Source organism: Mus pahari, chromosome 11 (assembly GCF_900095145.1).
Source record: "Mus pahari chromosome 11, PAHARI_EIJ_v1.1, whole genome shotgun sequence".
NCBI lineage: Eukaryota > Metazoa > Chordata > Mammalia > Rodentia > Muridae > Mus > Mus pahari.
This window is the reverse complement of record NC_034600.1, coordinates 36,134,996-36,141,314: the sequence shown is the minus strand read 5'-3', so window position 1 is coordinate 36,141,314 and position 6,319 is coordinate 36,134,996.

Below are 6,319 nucleotides of genomic sequence, written 5' to 3'. Positions count from 1 at the left end.
AGTGGGTGGGTAGGGGAACAGAGGTGGGGGGAGGGGTATGGGAAACTTTCGGGATAGCATTTGAAATGTAAATAAAGAAAATAATAATAATAAAAAAATAAAATAAAAAAAAATTAAAAAAAAACCCTGTTATGCCGTTCACCTGCCATAATACAATTATTTGCTGATATTATCATTATAAAACACTTTTAAGGTTTATTTCTTTCTCTGAATTGCAGATCAAAACGTGGGATTGTATTTTGTTCTTTTGGAATTTTTTTCAAGTTTGTGATGCTTATTTTCTTAGATTAAGTGCATTTCCTCTCTTTGGAACATCTGATGAACTCATCACAATAAAAAAATTTTTTTAATTTATCTAGCAGCTGTTGAAAGAAAATCCATGACACAACAAGCAAGTGGATATTCTCACTAAGAGGTAGAGTTAGATGTTTGTTTTTAATGCCATAGTCTTGGTTTCCTGTATCAAGAATCAAGTATTTCTTTTCTATGTCTTCAATCTAAACCAGCCAGTCAGACCCCAACAAACAGATTTCTTTTTAATGGAGCATGTTTCCTTAACGTCTACCTATTGGTCACCTGCACTCTACATACTCCTCAAACCAAATTTCATTTCCATGGCAATCATGATTGGGATGTGCCTCCAACTCCATTCACCCTCATCTCTATGCTAGATCTTTTTCAAAAGTGAGCTACCATGGTCTATTCAGGAGATACACACATAAATATATATACACATATATTTATTTGTGTGTGTGTATGTGTGTGTATGTAATAGAAAATTCTGCTTCACTAGAAACTAATGACATCATTAAAATCTTACTAAGAGAAGGAAGAGAAACTCAAGATTCCTTATCTTTCTGTCTTGCCATGTGATACCTTCCATCATGTTACGTGTTACAAGATTGCATTCGCCTGATGATGGCACCATGGTCTTAGATTTTCTAGGATCTTGAGCTATAAATTAAATATAATCTCTGTTCTTTATAAATTACCTGTCTATTTTTAGCAAGAGAACAAGACAGACAAAAAATGAACTAAAAAAATGTTCTTTCTTTCTTTAATCCTCAATAAAGCTGTTTAAAAGAATACTTCAGAAACTCCAACATTGGGGCCATATTCAGAAAACTCAAGCCTTCTAGAATCAAGAGCTTCTCAAACATTAATTTCTTCCAAGTTCTCCAGGAGTGACTCCAATAAACACTCAGAAGTTCTGCATTTAGAATGGCTCCAGGAAATGATTACAAAGAAAACTTTCAAATGTGTACCATGACCTAGAGGATTCAAGTACTATCTATGAAAAGAAGAATCCACATGATTCACAGCAAGGAAGGAGTTAATGTTGAACTTAGAAAGAAGTCACACATGTCTTAAATAATTGAGCTAACATCTGATCTATAACACTCAATACCAGTATTCAGCTAATCTTCAATTCTGAGATTCATACAGAAAACTTTGCAGTAAGACTCCAAGGGGGAGATTCTATTGCCCTGCTGAATGATGATGGATGACTTCGGTTCTGTAACAAGGCTAGCAAATGGGAAAACTTGCACATACAGACCCTTAATTTTATTAACCAAGGAATACTTATAAGAAATGAATATCATAAGATGAAAGGCAGAGAGCCCTCATTTCATAAAGAACAATGCTATAGCTTTTAATTTTTCAATTAAAGCAGGGCAATAAATTCTACTTCTACTTCTCTTGGTTTTATTTTTAATGGTACAAAGTAATTTTACAGGAATATATACCAGAAACCAGCACACAGGCACACATATCTTCTGTTCTAGTAAGAGCTCTTGAAAATTCAAAAGATGATGAATGCTATTCATACACCAAAAGAAGCATTTGATCTATGGTCCATAAGGGAGCTTCAGAAAACTACAGATAACTTTATATTATGTACCAGAGTAAATTTTGATAAATAATGAAGCCAGGGCTTTAGCTTAAAAAACATAGTGTTTGATGACCTAAAAAGATAAATAAGATGACCTTAAAACAAATATATCTAAGCATTCTTCTCTTAATGGGAGTACAGCTTTCCTCAAGTGTAGAGGTTAGTGTCTTAGGTGACCAATGCTTTTGCAGCAAACTGATGGCTGTTAAGCAAACCCTCTGAACAGACAGCTCTTGCATGTCCCATTTAGTATATTGGCAAATCATCCACCCTCAATATCAAGACGTATTTGAGGGTTGATGATAGAGCATCATCCTATCTTACTGACTCCCCCTGTGTACATCTCTCTGCTGGAGTTCATGGATGAAAAGCCACCAGTCACAAAATTGGAACTTTTTTGAGCATATTTTAGGGAGCAAGTGTTGAAAAGCTTTTTCCAGTCATTTTCCCCCACAGGGCTAATTCTCCTCTCAAGCAAATGGAAATTATCACAATATGGAGGTTAGAATCAGGTTGTAAAGTAGGTTACTCTACTAATTTCAGAGGGGTTAGAGGCAAGTATGTATGTGTAGAAAGTATGTCCTGGAAAAGACCAAACAAGGATGCCCACACAAGGAAGTGAGAAAGCAAGTTTGGAAGGATATTGAAAAGTCAACTGAACTTTCACAGGAAAAAATGTATTTTCATAAATATAATGTTTTATCCATAATAGAAATTTATAACCTTTTAAAATCCCAAGATGCTCAGATTCTTTCTACATTGAAATGCCCAGTGTTATAAGGTTAAGCTTCCATATATCCTTCCAAAGACAGAGCCCTCATAGCAAACATATGTGTTTAGACATGAAATATTCTACATTAACATCCTCCCTCTCTCTCCCTTCCTCCTTCCCTCCTCCCCTGTGTGTGTATGTGTGTGTATGTGTGTGTGTGTGTGTGTGTGTGTGTGCCTGTCTATTGTATTCAGCTACACACTCATGAATGAACTTTTAGAGGCCATAGGAGAGCATCAAGTTTCTTACTCTACCTTATTAATTCTAATATAGGGTCTTTCACTAAACCTGGAGCGCACTGGTTAGCTAGACTGGCAGAGCAGCTAGCCCCTGGGATCTGCCTGTCTTACCCTGCTCCAGCACTGAGTTTACAGGCATGCCTAGCATTTTACATGAATGCTGAGAATGTCAGCTCAAATCTTATGCTTACATGGCAAGCACTTTACCTACTGAGCAATCTGCCCAGCCCCACATTACCACTGTCTTTTCAGTTATTGCTTATTTTGGTTTTAACTCACTGTAGAACACTATTTTTTTTTCTTATCTTAGCAATGGGACCAGCATTTAACTCGTGAGACTTTTGTCCCAAAACCGAGATTCAGAAGAACAAAGATCATGTTGTTATTGGTATGATAGATATTTGTTTGCACCACAAGATAAAAAAAAAAAAAAAAGATGTCATAAAGTAGCTAAAAATAGATAAACGTCTTTCATGAATGGCTACAGTGACAAATAAACAGGACTGGTATTTAACAAATTATTTGGATTTGGGCTTTAAAATATTGTCTTATGAACTGAGACAACAATTAAATAACATACTTCCAACCCCCCTACCACCCTGACCTCTAAACTCCCTGGGGCCTCCAGTCTCTTGGGGGTTAGGTGCATCATCCCTGATTGAACCCAGACCCACCAGTCCTCTGCTGTATGTGTGTTGGGGCCTCATATCAGCAAGTGTATGCTGCCTGGTTGGTGGTCCAGTGTTTGAGAGATCTGGGGATCCAGGTTTATTGATACTGCTGGTCCTCCTACAGGATCGCCCTCCTCCTCAGCCTTTTACAGCCTTTCCCTAATTCAACCACAGGGGTCAGCAACTTCTGTCCATTGATTGGGTGCAAATATCTGCACCTGACTCTTTCAGCGGTTTGTTGGGTCTTCCAGAGTTGGGTTATGTTAGGTCCCTTTTTGTGAGTGCTCCATAGCCTCAGTAATTGTGTCCGGCCTTGGTACCTTCCCTTGTGCTGGATAACACTTTGGGCCTGCCTCTGGACCTTCTTTTCCTTAGGCATCTATCCATTTCAATCCCTGCAGTTCTTTCAGACAGGAACAATCATAGGTCAGAGATGTGACTGTGGGATGGCAACCATCTCTCTCATTTGATGCCTTGTCTTCCTGCTGGAGGTGGGCTCTACAAGTTCCCTCTCCCTACTGTCGGACATTTCATCTAAGTCTCTCACCTCCCAGGTCTCTGGTGCATTCTGGAGAGTCCCCCCAATCTCCTACTCCTGAGGTTGCCTGTTTCCATTCTTTCTGCTGGCCCTCAGTGATTCAGTCCATTTCCTCACCCAGTACCAGATCAGGTTCCCCTCTCCAGCCCCCACCCTTGTCCACTTTCCCGTCCAGATCTCTCCCTCCCTTCTTGTGATTGCTTTCTTCTCCTTCCCTAGTGTGACTTAGGCGTCCTCACTTGGACCCTTCATCCTGTTTACCTTTTTGAGTTCTGTGGACTGTATTTTGAGTATTCTGTACTTTTTTTGGCTAATATCCATTTATTAGTGAGTATATACTATGTATATCCTTTTGATCTGAGTTACCTCACTCAGGATGATATTTTCTAGTTCCATGTATTTGCCTGAAAAACTCAGAATGTCCTCATTCTTAATAACTGAGAGGTATTTCATTGTGTAAATGAACCACATTTTCTGTGTCCATTCTTCTGTTGTGGGACATCTGGGTTGTTTCCAGCTTCTGGCTATCACAAACAAGGCTGCTATGAACATAGTGGAACACTCGCCCCTGTGGCATGGTGGAGCATCTTTTGGGTATATTCCCAAGAGTGGTATTGCTGGGTCTTCAGGTAGACCTATTTCCAATTTTTTAATTATGGTTCTTAAATGTTTTAAGCTCCCTTGTAACACCACCACCACCACCACCAGAAATAGTGGAAAAGAAAAGATACAGACAGGGAAGTGGGCCTGTTTAGAAATGTTCTTTGGAGCAACTCCCTTCTTTGATTTCTGGAAATTTGCAGGTCAGTTGCAGGTCAGCAGCAGTGGGATCCATGCACAAACACTTCACAGATACACCAGCAGTCTAGTTTGGTAGAGTTGGGATAGCAAACAGGAATCAGCAGCGGCACAATCTAGTGGAGATAGCCAGGCCTTAACCTCAGCAGGAGTCAGAAGGAAGGAACAGGAGGAACACCAGGAAAAGTTCTCAGCTGTGCCTCTCCCAGTGAAGCAAAGATCAGCAAAGACTTGACACTCACAGGCATTGCACAGCTAGCCCTATACGCAAGTCTGGCTCACCCTCTGTCTCTGTCCGTAGAGTCCTATTTATACCCTCCAAACATCACATGCCCTCCATGGGCCTTACCACAGCATATGCCTTGCCTCAGCTGACATTAATCTTTCAATCACTCTGACTCCTCAGAAGTAGCAAGAAACTGCAGTATACCAGCAGAAGTGTTTTGGTGCAGTTTCTCTCTATGGGGTTCCAGCAAATGTGGCTTGATTACACAGTGTATAGCAGATCAATGCATGCATGTTATTAGCAAAGAACCCTTCATCACATGTCCTTTCATTTCTTTGCTTTAGCAGAACATCCTCTCTACTGTGTTCAGCAAAATGTTCCTTCATAAGTCTGCCTTAGCCTTTCATAATTGTGTCCACTTTAATGAAAAAGTGCATGTGTCCTGTATGTGTTTGTCCCAGCAAAGCACCATCCAATGCAAATGACCTTCCAAAGAACCCTTAAAGTTTCCACTTCATCTCCATCCCTAGGCAGGAAGAGTACCAATATTTCAGATATAAAGTAAGTCAGTAATAGATATATAATTTCAAATGGTGATATACAGTCTGGAGTTACTAAATTGTAATGATAGAATTTAAGGGCTAGATGTATATAATAATTTCTCTTGGTATGATGCTTAAGTTAGGATTAAATGGTGAGAGACATTGACTGTAGAAAACACAAGAAAATGGAGCTGACCAATCAGAAAAATATAGATTTAGAAGGAAAGTATTATCATATCCTGAAGCAGATCACATAATGTAAAGTTTTACTCACATTCTCTTTCTGATAATTACTAGGGAATGATTTTGATCATTCCTCTTATTCCTTACTTATTTAATGTATATACTAATTATCTATAAATGAATACAACTAAGAAATAACTACTATTAGTTTACTACTATGTTCATGAAAGTGCCTGATACATTATAAACAATACATTTTTAACATTATTTAAATGTCATTCCTTGTATTCCTATTACCTCAAGCACATGGACCAAAAAGACCTTGGCTCATTCAAAATAAAGATAAAGAGAAAATTGAGATAAATTTAAATGAAGAAGAAAGAGAGTGACAAGAAATGGATAGATGCCAGCCCTTCAAAGGATAATAAAGGGAAAGCATCAACACAAGGACGGAAA